Source organism: Pteropus medius, unplaced genomic scaffold, assembly GCF_902729225.1.
Source record: "Pteropus medius unplaced genomic scaffold, Ma_sr-lr_union100, whole genome shotgun sequence".
Classification (NCBI taxonomy): domain Eukaryota; kingdom Metazoa; phylum Chordata; class Mammalia; order Chiroptera; family Pteropodidae; genus Pteropus; species Pteropus medius.
Window position 1 is genome coordinate 5,092,845 of NW_024340696.1, and position 15,948 is coordinate 5,108,792.

General features: G+C 34.4%; 1 protein-coding gene and 1 pseudogene across 1 annotated transcript in view; one reads left to right on the forward strand and one right to left on the reverse strand.

The window, feature by feature from the left end:
* Nucleotides 1-15,948, forward strand: part of ANO3 (anoctamin 3) — a 331,395-nt gene that overhangs the window by 71,546 nt on the left and 243,901 nt on the right. The gene's annotated exons all lie outside the window — the stretch shown is intronic.
* LOC120610605 (uncharacterized) lies at nucleotides 6,722-6,840 on the reverse strand (annotated as a pseudogene).

Sequence of the window (15,948 nt, forward strand, 5' to 3'; positions counted from 1 at the left end):
GTAATTGACCTTTGCTTAATAGTTTATGTTATAAAACTTCAACGTTACTTCAGGTATTTCTGTTGACAAATCCCATGGCATTTGCATTAGACTAAGGCTAATTAAAATGTGATGGTGAGAAAGGCAAAGGATAATAGACTTTACAATGGGCTTATTCCTGAATGAATCATGTCTACAATCTTAAAATACCTTCTCAGTTTTTCAATTAAATACCATCTTCCTGAAACTGATAACATTTCATTATTTGGACTTAATAAGACTAAATTGATTTCCTTTGTTTTTCTTTGTGTTTTTGTTTTGTTTTGCCTCTGTTTTTGTTTTTGAGATGGTGCTGAGCTGAATCCAGAAGGCTGTAAAATAATTCACTAAGGGAAGAAAAATCATATACTCTGTGTGACCTGCTAATTCATTATGATAAGCTTCATAATAACCAGTGACAGTGTTATTTTTCAGATTCGCCATATTATCAATAGCAAAACAGAGGCAAAATAGGTTAATGAATGTAGGTGAGTTATAACTAGTAAATGTAGTGGTGAGAATCAAGTCCAGTTGATATATCAAACTCTCTTCTCCGTCCAAATTTTCATGCTTTTTCAGATACAATATTACTAAAAGAATCTCATTCTAAATGATATTAACAGAATGTGTGACTCACATTCCATCAGTAGTATTTTTAATATATTTTTCTGGTTGGGCAATGATTTTTCTGAATAAATTATGAAAATAGAAATTCATAATATATAAGGCTTCACAGTATATCTGAAAATAACCTCATGAATTGCTAAGTGAAGATCTGTTCTGCACAGAAGAATATTGGTATTTGATTAGAATATATTCTAAAAAATATGCCTGAAATGAAGCAGAAACTATACCAGAGAATCATCATCGTCAGGCTCTTTCCACAATATCTTTCAGTAAAATAAAATACATGTCTTGAGAATGTTTGTCTCTTACTTTTATTCTTGATAACGTATTATCTGGGTATAAAAATTTTAGCAACGATTTTTCTGTACTTGTTCCTATACTTATATTCTTGTGAAAAAGCCTAAATTCAGCTTATTTCCAATTTTGTTTATCTATCTATCTATCTATCTATCTATCTATCTGTCTGTCTGTCTGTCTGTCTGTCTGTCTGTCTATCTATCTATCTATCTATCTATCTATCTATCTATCTATCTATCTATCTATCTAGTCTACCTATCTGTTTTTTTGGCCACTCATAAAAGTTTCTATTCTTAAAATGCAGCCACTAAATCTGTATAAGTCTCATGATTGATAATCTCTAAATTTTCTTGGGACACCATTGCCTTTTCAGATACATATTTTAAGTATTTCTTCCCTCCACCTCCCTCCCCAAAGAAAAAATTTCTTTCTCAAAAACTCTTGAATCTCTTTGTTCTATATTTGTTCTTCTCTAGGTAGTTATAATTCTTTATCTTTTAGTTGGCTAATCTCTGTAATCACTTTTCTTTTTTATTTCTGTTTGCTCATGTGTCTTTTCTACATTTTCCTCCTTTTATTTTGTCTCTTTTGTTGTTTAATTATATGTTTCTGGATTTCTTGGTCTCTGCAGAATTTATAGCACACAGGACAATGCCTGCCACACAGCTGGGTTTCTATAAGTGTTGGCTGAATATATTATGAATAAAGAAAAAGAAAAAGTTTTATGTTTTTCATACTCTTTTATTAATGTTAGTGATTAGTGAATGCAAGCTCCTTTTCATTGTTTTTATGTGTTCAGTTTGTCAATTCAGCAGAATAGTCAAGGCTATTTTTTTACCTAGTAAAATATTTAATGGTTTAGTCTGCAAACATTTCTATAGGCCATAATTATGGTATTTAAAATCATGGACTTTGTTGACAGATAGACCTAGTTTCAGATCACAGTCCTTCCAGGTAATAATTGGGAGAATATAGTAACAAGACCATGTTCTTTCATTCCAGCATAAGTCCCACACCTTATCATGGTGTCTTTCAAATAGTAGATCCTGTGCAAATATTTTGGAATGTCTGATTGATGAATAAATTTACAAAATTATGGATATAGTTTTTAGTTGCTCAGAAATGTTATCATTAATAAATTTATACTTCTCAAAATATAAAATCTATTAAAACCACAAATAAGATTGTGAGTTTAAATAATACATAAAGCCAAGTATAATTGTACAGTAATTTGAAAAAAATGCTTCCAACTGTATGATTTTGTTCATTCAGTGACATAAGAAAGTAGTGGCATTCTTTCTTTCACGTGATTGAGTATCAGATGTGTGTTAGGGTTTGACACAGACATGTAGAACTCAGCTAATGATATCCAAATAACTATAAAGGTTATAAAGAATTAATTCCTTATGCAGCATGGGTCTGCCAGGTGAGAAAAAAAAGTGATTAAAATAAGTGTCAGAGGATAGCAGCATCACACCTTCTGAACTTTTTCATTATAAAGGAAAGAAGTAAAGATGACTTCAAATTATAGCTTTCTGGCACAGATATTTTAAATGAGCTTCTATCAGTATTTTGGGGAAAGAAGAGGATATTTAACCAAACAAGAATGATGTGCTATTTTGTAAAAAATTTAAAAAGAAAAAAAAATGCAGACACATGAAGAAAATGCTTTGATTTTCATATCTAAAACATTCTGTATCTTTTATATTCATTAAACCTAGTCTAAAAGAAATGTGTGCATAAGGGTTTATGTTGAAGTGTGGTCAATACAGCATTATCGATGTTATTGAAAAATTAGACAAAATGTCCACCAACAAATTATGAAGCATTTATATAATCAAAAAATATCAAGTCATTCAAAAGCAAGTGTTAGATATGGTAAATAGTATCACTATTCAAAATGTACATTGTAATTTATATTTCGCTACACATATTTCCTCACCCTCCTTACACACCCCAGACCCACTGACGTGAAGCTTGACCAAAGGACTTAAACAGTGCAATAAAATGTGAGCAGAAGAGGTGCCTGTCATTTTTCAACAGAACAGCTCTTCCCCGTGCTTTTTCTTCCCTTTGTTATGATGTATGCAATGTCCCAGATAGTGTCTCTCCTCTCAGTCTGGTTTCATAGGGGAGAATTGATGGATTCCTGGAACAGAACTGTTCCTCCTGTAGTCTACATATTGTGACTGTGAACGAACCTTTGTTGTTGAAAGCCACTGGGGTTTTAGAATCATCTGTTATTTCCGTAGCATAATTTTGTCTGAGGTGACACTGAGAGAGTAAATTCATAGTATGGCCGATACTATGAACAGTCTACATTTCCAAACTCTCAACATAAATCGATTAAGTCATAAATCTGAAGTAGCTATATGCAAACGATATGTCATCTGCTGGTAACTTTGTCATCGTACTTTTGCTTTAGGTCATAGCATCATTTTGCTGTTGGAAATGTGTAAATTCAAATAAAGTATGCAGAGGCACTTCAGTAATATACAACTTTCTTTTTTTTTTTAAAGACTACTACTTAACCCTCCTACTTGTCTACCCTTTTTCAGCTACTAATTTACCTATAAAAAAGGACATACAATAAACTGTGAGTCATGGTTAAGAAGGAGGGATATAGGGGTAGAAGGAAGAGGAAACATAATTTTTACTTTATACAAATATGTATATATTAATTTATTATTTATAGAAATATTATAGATTGTGGTGATAGTTTCACAAATACATACTTATCTCCGAACTCATCAGGTTGTATACATTATTTATAGCTTTTTGTATGCCCAATAAGTAAATCAAAAAGCAGAGGAAGAAATATCAAATATATATATTTAATGATTTAAAAAATTTTTAAAGCTAGCTGTAAATGCTATAATTTCTCTTTACCCCTGTGAATATCATCATGGATTTCAGAGATATTTTTTGTAAGTCATTTGATTTTTAAGGGTTAATTTTTGGTATATTTCTTGCTTTATTCACATTTTTGTGAAGCTGACCAATACCATATATTAAAAAATGGAAATCTGGATTTGATCTCTAACTTGACATATATGAGTGCTACTAAAATGAAATACAATTTACCTAAAAAAAAAGTTTTCTTTATTTAATGGGAATGTCCAAATCCACTAAAAAGAAGAGAAAATAAGCCATACTTCATTTTTATGTTATCGTATTTCATAACTACACTCTGACTAGAGTAAAATATGATTCTTCAGAGAAGCCTAAAAAAACTACAATAATTTATCCAGATTTGTATTCACTTTATTTTTTATAACGATGAAATGTGTGACCTTTTTTTGACATTAAATGCTGAGGCCCATAGTTTATAAAATCCTACAAACACATCTGTAAACCAAAGAAATCCATTTTAAAAATGGATTTAAAATGGATTTCTTTAAAGGAGAAAGTTTTTCCTCTTTTGGGACAGAGGCAGGAGTTAATGTTTTTCTCCAATGACATATTGTAAGTCAGAGAGTTGCTTTTCCCCCATGTCACTCTGAAGGTCGGTTCTCTGGATATCTGGTGAATGTTCAAGAATGGCAGATTTTAGTTTGATATAGGAGGGTTTTCTGACATCTAGTCCAATAACTGAGGATTCAGAAATCAGAAGGAAATTATTACATAAATTCTAATAAATCTTTAAATATTTCCCTCCTCCTCACCTTCTTAGCTAAAGAACTTTAGAGTTAAATAACTTTAGAGTTAAACAGATCTTGATTTTAATTCTGGTTTGATTGCTTTCTAAATGCATGATCTTGGATGAATCAGTTAACCTCTTGGAAGCTGTGTTCTCTCTGATTTGTATAAAGGAATAACAACATCTTCTTCACTGATTTGAGGGAGATTAAATCACAATAATGTACAAACAATGCTTAGCAGAGTTTGTGACCAAATACAGGTGCTCCACACAAGGGGGGCTTTGCCTGCTTTATAAAAATGTGTATTTGTATGTGAGCAAACAGATGACCGTTACCTAGCTGCACCTAGGAACCTGAGCTAACAAAAGTGCCTAATAGGTGTCAGCCAGGCATCCTAAGTGATGTCATACTTCTTTGTCCTCAGATTTCAGTGCAAATGAAAAGAATTGCCTAAGGCTCATGCAGACGCCTAGACCCCACCTCAGAAGTTCTGATTAGAAAGATCTGGGAGAGAACCTTGAAATTAAAATTTTAGCCACTATGCCCAGATGAGCCTGGGACAGGCGTCCCATCAGTCTCCCTTCAAGAAACTCAGCCTTCATTTTTACAGGTGAATTTGATATTTGTATAACTTTTAGTTCTTTCCAAAAATAATCCAAGTTTTTAATCTGAAATGAGGCTGTCTGCACACAGACTATCTTAGTAGGGCCATACTTATGTTCAAATAGGGATCAGTTTCCCAACAAATACATTCTCATAGACAGGTACTCCTCAGCGGTCAAATTTTAGCCATTACTTTCGGTTAAAACAGCACTTCCCAGTCTGTTCTATTTCTGTTAGGATTACACCAGGTTAGAACACATTTTTAGTAGCCAATTTAATGTGTTTGAAAAATATCCCCACCTCTCTCATGCTGAGGTAAAATCAATTAACCTGACTCCCTCTAGAGGTCATCTCCCTCAAAGTGACACTGTTTGCCTCTCTGGGGTTTTCATTATATTTGGGTTTGATATGTATAATCCGTCAGCTTGGCGTCGACGTCACTCAAATGATATTTCATCTCTATCACTTGATAGACTGACCTTTTCTTTTACAGTAATGGGCTCTCACTAACCTCTGATGAGATCGAGGTCACTTAAGTTGCTCAATCATGCTCTGAATTACCTCAGGCCCTGAATTAAAGCAGCAATTTGATAGCTGGTCGCGATATGAGGTAAGCGTGCCCTCTAGTGGACGCTGTTCAAAATGCGCTGCAGGTGTTCTGATTTCTGCCTTCACTCATGGGATGAGGGACAATTTAAATCAGAAATAAATTCATCCACGCGAAAAATAGATATCTTTCAGTTTCACCAAATATTTATGTTCTTGGTGTGAGGATTTTTCTCATCATATTATTTTGAATGAGCTGACACAGCATTTCAATAAAAATAAGCAGTTACTAACGAATGCCGTAAGAGTGTGTATGAGTGTTTAGGAAAATGGCTATTTCCATCATATGAATGGAGGAGGGAGCATCTCTCAAGGAGGAGATAGAATTGCTCATGCTGTATCTAGACTTTAGAATAGATAGATTATAAGATACCTCCTTATGGTTGACATTAAAGAATTGATTTTGACTCCCAGGATGTCTGAATTTTTATCTTGTCACCTAACCCCTCTGTTTAAAATCCCTTATTGGATCCTACTAGCCAGTAAATTAAATATAAACTTCTTAGAACAACATAAGTAAGGCTTTCACAGTTAAAGTCAAACAATCTTTTTAATCTTTTGCTACTCTTCATCGTGAATTCTGAGATGTTAGCCAAATCAAACTACATGTATCTAGATAAGTATCAGATTGGTTTGTGCCTGCGTGCAGATTAGAGAAAGGCACTGTCCCCCTCCTAGAGGCAGCCGGGGACAGGGCCCACAGAGAAGGTGGGCTATGTCTTACCCGGCTGGGCACCTGTGTACTAAGCAAATATGCACATAAGTAGCACCTGTGTACTAAGCAAATATGCACATAAGTAGCCCTTACTACTTGACCATTATATAGGAACAGTTATAACTTTTTTTTTTTAGGCGAGGCAACCCTTGGTTGACCTCATAGATTGCAAGGACCTTGTCAGCTTACAATCTCTTATTTTTTTATGTTTTTACTCCTGCAGCACCTGGTCTTCCTAGGTGGTCTCCCATCCAAGTACTAACCAGGCCTGATCTTGCTTAGCTTCTGAGATCAGACAGGACCGAGCACATTCAGGGTGGCATGACCATAGACTGTTATAACTTTCAAAGACCAAGATGCACAAATCAATCTTTAAAATTAAAAATAAAATTCATTCATGTTTCTATGCTTTTCCATGTTCTGTTCTTTCTACTTCAAATGCCTTTCTTCCCTTCTTCCTTCCTTCCTTCCTTCAGAGATTTGTCCACAGAATTCCTTCTTCTTGACTTAAATATTATCTTCTCTGTAAAACTTTCCTAATCCTTCTTTTTCTCAATTATGCTTTGAATAATCTACTTACTATAGTAAACTGAGTTTGTGAGGATTTTTTTAAAGCCTGATAGTGTACATGTGATCTAAAACATACTCCAGTAAGACATTTCTATGAACAAAAGATTGATTTAATATGGAAATTTGCTCCATTGTGTTTCCAAGTATAAACTGGAACTTAATTCTGAACTTAATTCTACCTATGGTTTTCCTTCTAAGATAACGTCAGTGAGATCTGTCATTATTACTGCCCAGCACCCATTCCCACTCTCTGAGTAATGACTCCCAGCCTCATTATTGTAGTAACAGCTCCCAGATTCCCTTTCAGGGCTTTTATGTACTCCCACGTGCTTCCAGTGATGTGATTTCGATCTTACTGTTGAGAACATCACGTTCTTCTGGCCTTGGTGACAAACTCAAGAATGGACAATGTTGAGATCTTTGCTAATTCTCCTGGAAAAGAGGCTTGTACTTTTCCACTAGCTATGAACCTTGAAAGATATGAGTAACAGAATTTCTACCATCATCTTGCTACCACGTGCAACCAATATTATGATAACATTGCAGAAATGCAGAGGAATTGGAGTGTTGGTGAAGTTGTTGAGAATATAAATTAAATTATGACTCAATGGAACGTATTTTGGAATGTGATCCAGTTAAGATTGGGTTTTCTATCTTTATGAAGTCCCAAAAGTCATAATTGATTATAAATATTCTATTATTTATCCTTACTCAGACCTTACTATTTATTTTTATTTAATTGGGCTCAAGCTGCAAGAAAGTAAGCATCCATCAATAGATAGTCTTCAGTAGTTGTCATAAAAATACCATGGTTGGTTTGGACATTAGGTATCCTAATTCTGAGATAACTGAGTTTTTCACTGGTGTCTCAGAGTTCCCCAGTGGATTAAACTCCTATTACCCATGGCAGTAACTTTCTAGATAATACATCTTTTATTATTTGTCTTCCCCATAGCACTTCCTCATTTATTTTTAGTGTTCTCTATACCTTTCAAGCAAACTATTTGCATTTGAAATTTTGTCTGAGTCTTCTTCTGAGGGAACCCAAGACTAATACCAAGACTCTGTGTGTTTGTGTGTGAGTGACAAGTGATGTGTGTACTTAGGGCTCTTTTATAATACAAGTTACTATATGGACATCTTTCCCACCTTTATGATGATCACATGTTGTCCAAACAGCTAGTTTAGGGAAATCCCAATATCCTGGAAAGAGGCGACGGTGTGTGTGGGATGGACCGAAGGTAAGAGAAACTGGAGGCAAGAAAGAACGCCCAGTGACCATTGTAATAATCCAGGAGAGAGAAAATAAATGCTCCATCCCTTGAGTCTCTAAGGCATTTTTTTCTTATTAGTCCCTATCTCAGCTAGTTCCCTTCAAGTAGTAAGAGATGTTTTCAGGTCTGAAAACAAAAAGGTGCTTCACGGTTTTACCTAAGATTTATTATTTTATAACATTAAAAATAATGTTGTGGCACAAATCATACATTCAAATAGATATCTTACCAGACTGTTGCCTCTCTTAATTGTTTGTTGTTGTTGTTGTTCTAAGTCCTGGAATGAAAAAGTGTCCTATGGATCCAGAACTGTAAGGAACTTTTAAAATCATATATCTGAAAAGGATTTCATATCCAGAATAAACAAAGAACTCTCCTAAAATGTGAAAACAGAAAGGCAAACAACCCAATTTTTAAAAATAGTTGAAAGACCTCGGTAGACATTTCTCCAAAGAAGATGTACAAATGTTCGATTCCATAAGCACGTGAAAAGATATTCAATATCATTAGTCTTTTTGCAATGTGAGAGCTCTAAGGCAAGTCAAATCAAGACAACCTTGTAAGTGGGGTGTTTCAGGAAACCACCAGACAGGTCAAATAATGACATTTATCTGGGAATGAGTCTTCGAAGGGGCTCCAACCCCATTCTGCCTCCCTCCAAAAGCTGCTAGCCTGACTTTCACTGTGATTGTGGGCGGTTGTATTCTCAGGTTCCTCTGGAGCTAGAGAATGGGGTGGAAATAGAGTAAGGCAAAATACCCCAAAGATTACTGTTCTTAATGAGATTCACCTTTCAAAGCACACACACACACACACACACACACACACACACACTAAACCTCTTCTTGGATTTCTGTAAATCTTTAATTTATTTCCAAAGTTTTGAAAAAGTTAATTTTGGCAATATTTGCCAGTTTTCTCATTGCTTTTTTTCTGGGGGTCTTTATCATTTTTGATGACAACCTTTCCCACTTGTTTCCTCTTATATAATTATAGTATAGCATCAAAATCAGGAAACTTACATTGGTATAGTATGTGTGTATAATTCTAAGTCATATTATCACATGTGTAGAGTTGTGTAATCACTCTTGAAATCAAGATACAGAACTATTATATCACCACAAAGATTTCTCGTGTGCTATCTTTTTACAGTCACATCCACCCCCCACCAACCCCCACTTTCCACCATCCTTAGACCCTGTTAACCACTAATCTATCCTGAAATCAACATCATCTGTCAGAAACAGGTCTCCATTTCCCAGGAATGGTGCTTCTATAATATCCCTGCTACACTCAGTTATTGACAGGGAGCAGCTGACAAGCCTCTCCATCAAAACTGTAATAGATTTTAGAGCACAGCAACTGGGCAGCCTGCCATTCATGCTCCCTGGAGTCAGAGATCTGACAAACTGCCAAAATCAGTAAGAACATGTATAACATCTGTCTCTGGTATTGTTTTTATCCTCAGCACTTGACACATAATAGTGATAATACTTTATTAAGTTCCAAACAGTGGTCAAAGTACTTTTTGTGTAGTGACTCAATTGTTATTATAATCTTATGAAATAATTAACATTATTATCTCTATTTGACAGGTGAAGAAATAAAGATCTAAAAAGCTAAGTTATTTGTCCAAGGTCATACAACTTATAAATTGCAGACAGACTGGCTTCAGAATCTTCATGGTGTTTTATCTTTATATATATATATATGTGTGTGTGTGTGTATATGTCATATATACATTTACATATTCATATAATACTGTAACAGGCAATCAATTAGTCTCTGTTAAAGAAACGAATGAGTGAATGAACTGAAAATAATTAGTTTCTCCTCATACTCATCTTTGGAACAGCATTTCTAATCCAATCTGAACTCCTGGTGAGAAGAGAAAAATCAAGAGACTAAAATAATTAAGGTGGGCCTAAAGGGACCCTACTCCCAAATAATTATTAGCTTAGTCTCTGTCCAAACTCTACCTCAGATGACCTGAGATTCCTTTTCACACTTGCTTTAAAACATTATGGAAAACTTTAAGTTTAGGAACTAAAATTTGGCAAAGATATTCTAATCAGGAGTAATTATATACAATAAGTTTTTTATTCTACTACAGTATTTTCACTTAGAGAAGTAAAGGTCAGCCCAAACGTTTATAGCAGATTTCATCACAGTGATTTGGCAAGAAAGCATGAAATATTTCTGTTTATCTAAAGAGTTCATAGGATTATAAAGCCCATGAACTAGGTTAATGTGCTGATAGGTTCCTGAAGATATTGCTTGAAGAGACAGTTTTGCCCTTCGTCCTTCTATGGCCCCTGCTATAGTGAGAGCTGGGCAAGCTGTATAGTCAGGCAAATGAGCGTCTTTCTTAAGATCTTCATCTCTTTTGGAAGATGTCTGCCCCAGCCCAGCTCACATGCATCTTAAACACAGAGCTCAGCCATGGTAGGACCACAATTCATATCCTACTGTGCCAAGGAAAAAATATGAAAACCGTTACTCTACAATCCACACATTGTTTAATCTATTTTAGAATTAATATTAACAATGGGGAACTGTGAAGCAAAGCTTGGGCTACACTATTTTGGCCATCGAAAGAACTCTTTTTTTTGTTTGTTTCCTGAACTTCACTTTTGTATTATACCATCAGTCTGAATTGTAAGGTATTAAACAAAAATTTCTGAAATTCCTTGTTTTCAATTGAAAATATAGTTGAAAATGCTATTTGTATCATCATTGAGGGCTCTCAAAATATACTAAAGAAAAACATACAGCTGAGGCCCTGGAATCAATCTGAACTGTGCTTTTCCTAAGCAAACAGGGTCATTTTTTTTGTTCTTCAATAGATTTAACTGATTCCTGTGTTTACCTCTTTTTGTTAGCTGGTAGAAAATGCAAGGGGAAATAGAAATTTGTTGCCAACTTCTAACAAAATTAGAGACTGCATTATACATATTCACTTTGGATTCATCTTTTCCCAAAAATATTTCCTTTCCTTCTATTTCTTCTCAACTTTTAAAATCTTCTCACATGTATTTATTCTTTCCTGAAAAAGACAAGATAATATTTTATTTTTAATTAAGAAGTTTATTATTCCTGGCATTATGTAGGTCACTTTGTGGCATTAAGAAAAGAAGATGAGATAACTAAATAAAATCGAAAACACAAGAATATATCTCCCAGCTATCCAGTTGAAAACAATACTTGTTTTGTATCACTTTAACCAAGTTTCGGGAAAATTCAGGTTTCGTGAAGCACCAATAAATAGCCTTTAATTTGGAGGCGAGAGGGCTTTTGAAAAATTATATATATGTATATAATTATAAATGTGGAATTAAGATGTGAGAAAATAAATACAATTCAAATTATAAATTTTTAAAAGGTCACAAAAAATCACAAAATCCAGAAAAATAACATAGATCCTAAGTAACTACCTCTCATGATTCTGTGTCTTACATTTTGACGAGATACTCTTTGAATATTTTTGCATTTTATAGCATTTTCTATAGAAAAAAATTGAAATATTATTGCTTTCTCTAAAATGCTTAATCAAATATTTTCACTCATTATTGTTTTTAAAAATTTGTGTCACAACTTGCTATTAATATTGCCATGTGAATTTTTAGAATTTTTATGTCAGTCATGTACCAATCTATTAGCATAACTATATCTTTGAAATCTAAATATATATATATGCTTGTGTGTGTGTGTGTGTGTGTGTGTGTGTGTGTGTGGTGTGTGTGTGTGTATTTCTAAGATCCCTTTTTTGTTCTTGGAAATTCCAGGAAAAACGAAGGATCCTGGTGCTTAAAGTTTATTATCTTCACTATAAATTTGTTCTGCAAACAAAGGCAGAAGCACCATGTCTTTAGTTACTTAAAGCACTCAACAATTAGTTCAACATAAAGAGTAGCTCATAATTGCTACTAGAAATGAGAAGTAAGAGCCCATATTTTCCTGGAAAAGGATTGACATTTACTGAGGGACTACTCAGGCCAACTTGTGCTGAGTAGTTTTATAAAACTGAATCCATCTTTATATCTATTAAATAAATACTTAAAAACACCTAATCTCCAGGATACTAGACAACTTAATTATCAAAAAAATAGACCTGAAACCTTAAATTCTAATGAGGGATAATAAACAATTAAATAGACATAATTAATTATGAATAAATGATAAACAGATAATACACAGCTAAATTAACAACTGCAAATTTGTAATAACTGCCTTGAAGGAAACAAATAGGGTGCTATAGGAAAGAAATTTGAGAAGTTGGAGACCAAGTCTATATATAGAAATCTCTAAATCATTATTTAAGCTGAGACCTGCAAGATGAGAGAAAACCAAACACAAGAAAAATGAGAAAAGTATAGTCACGGGGTGGGACCAGTTTGTGCAAAGACCTTGAGACTTAAGATACAATGATCTATTTGGGGTCATTTAGAGAAAAGCAATGGGCCGAATTGAGTGGATAGGTGAGTGCTGTGATGTCACATGGGTGGCATAGGCAGCTCCCAGATCACTGCAGTCTTGGAGACCAGGGCAAGGAGCATTCTAACTGCAGTCAGAAGCAACTTCAGGGTTGTATCTGAGGCTGGCATTACTTTCTATTCTAGTCTGCTGTGTGCGGCATGGAACGTATAAACATAATAGAGGGAAGTGAAGAAGGCAGTCGGGAGGTTGATTCAGCAGTACATGTGAGAGATGATGGTGGCTTGCACTAGATTAAATAGATTGCAGATGGAGTGGAATGGCACAAGATAAAGGATAATTGCCGATGAGTAGAATATGAGGCAAAGTACAGGAGAAAGAGGATCTGAATTTTGATTCCCTGGTGCTGCACACTTTTTCTGATGTGGAGAAAGTTTGGGGGAAAAACAGATTCTGTTTAATCCTTAAAGCAACCTTATAAGGTGTTTTTATACTCATTGTATGTATATGAAAGTGAATAAATGAGTGAGCTTTAACTTTCCTTCTATCCTTCAATTCAGAAGTGGAAGAATATAAATCAATTTCTTTCTTATTTATTTCCTTAAGAAATAAACATTTGCATACTGATCTTCCTTCCTCTCACTTTTCTGGATGTTCAGACTAGTTAGTTGGTCTCAAAGAATGGTATTAAAGCCTATGAAATGTCGAGCTAGTCAAGCTGACTCTCCTTCAGCATTTCCACTAGAGGGAGCTTCCACAATGCGTTTTATTTTCTCTTCACTGTTCAGTTTTTCATAACTATGGTAAAGTCACCCACGGGCTTAATAAAGTTCACCTTATTTTTTAGAAAATTGTATGCACATTTTGCATAAGAGTCTAGAGTCTTGATCAAGGAGAAATGTAGGAAATGAAGGAAAATGTAGGAAATGAAAAGAAAAAAAGAAACTCATATTTACATAATTGGCAACAAAGTATTCAATTTTAACTGTGGTAGAGGAAGAATCTGAAAGTATTTTAGTAAGGGCCTCTATTACTGAATATAAAATTTTTCTACCATAAGGAGTTTTAAGAGCACTTGAGTGATATAGGGATTTAATAAACAAAATAAGCATAAACATGACAACAATAATTATAACAACCACTTGGGTGCCAGTTGATCTGCTAATCACTTTGTATAGAGAATCTTATTTAATCATTCTATTAGATCTGAACTGTCGGCTTCAGATGCATGCCAGACAGGGCAACGCTGGCGTGTTCCAACCCTTTGTCATGTGCTGATCTATGAAATGCTGCATGAGGACAGTAGCAGCAGGCAGCAGCATAGCAGCAGTCCATGGAAAGGAATGAGTGATAAAGGCATCACCCAGAGTGGAGTCTCCAGGACGCCAGAGGATGAGTGTCCTGCTACTCATTAGAAGCATGTGTTTCTAATCTGGGATTGTTTTCCTCCTTGGGATCTGACACATAAGATGTGGTGAGTTTTAAAAGGCCCTTGGATTTCATCCGTTGCCTCTCGATAGCAGATAAAGTGGCAAAGACCACCTTAGCTCAGCCTTCTTGAAGTCGACCTTTTATTGCCCATCTAAAAATAAGCAAGTCAGTTCTCCACATCCTGAAATTATAGTGGGAGAAAACCCCCACGGGGCTCTGAAAACAGAATGTGACAATACAGTCTGGGGAAGAAAACTTTCTTAACCACAAAAGATATATATTTGATAGATCTTAACTTTTTTGTATTCAGAGCACATGAAAGAAATCATTATATTTTGGGACATGTCAGAATTTAGCTCAGTACACACTGAAATAATATGGGAAAGTGTTAAATCTCAGATGTTCAGGCCACACTTCATAGTAATTAAAGCAAAATTGTTGAGATTGAAACCCAAGCTTTAATCATTTTCCTTTTTTGTTTGTTTTGTTTATTTGTTTTCCAAGCAATTTCAATGTGCAGCCAGTTCTGAAAATCACCAATGTAGTGTAGTGTTTCCCAAACATTTATGTATAGGAATCATCCTGGGATCTTATTAAAATACAAATCATGATTCAGTAGGTGTTGGGTGTAGCCTGAAATGCTCAGAAGATGGTAATATTGCCATTAACACACCTCTCTCTATAGCAAGAATACCAGGCAATGCAGATGGGCTTTCTTCTCCGTGATAGATACAGTGTTTCTGGAACATTGAATTTTAAGTATTCTTTATATATTCTGAAGACAAGTCTCTCAATAGATATATAGTTTGCCAATATTTTCTCCTTTCTCTGGGGTTATCTTTCCACTTTCTTAATAATGTACTTGGAAATTAAAAAGTTTTGAATCTCGATGAAGACAACGTTATCTAATTTTCTTTTGGCATTTACGCTTTTGATATCATACCTGAGAAATCATTGTCTAATCTAAAGTCACAATGATTTACTCCAATGTTTCTTCTAAAAGTTTTATAGTTTTAGTTGTTATATTTAGTTCTGTGGTCCAGTTTATTTTGTCTGTGAAATAAAGGAGGACTCCACCTTTATATTTTTTGCGTGTGTATATCCAGTTATTCAAGCACAATTTTCTGAATATTCTCTCCCCATTGAATTGCCTTGACACCTTTGTTGAAAATCAATTGACCATTAAAATAAAGGTTGATTTCTAGACTCTTAATTCTATTCCATTGATCTCTATGTCTATGCCAGTTCTACAGTATCTTTGTTACTATAGCTTTGTAGGAAGTTTTGACACTAGGAAGTTTGAGACCTTCAGTTTGTTCTTTTTCAATATTGTTTTGACTACACTGGGTCTCTTGCATTTCCATATGAATTTTGAATTGACTTGTCAATTCCTCATACACACACACTAGCTGGAATGTTGATAAGGATTGCTTTGAAACTATAGATCAATATGGAGACTATTGCCGTCTTAATGATGTTAAGTCTTTTGATCCAGGTACACAAGATTTATTTCCATTTACTTAGGTGATCTTTAATTTCTTTCGACAATGTTTTTCCTTTTCATAGTACAAATTTGGAGATATAGGAAAATAATTCTTTTGTTCAGTTTTTGCCTAAATATCATATAATTGCTGATGCCATTATTAATGGAATTGTTTTCTTAATTTCATTTCCAGTCATTTATTGCTAGTGAATAAAAATATGACATTTTTCTATATCATATTCTGCAAAC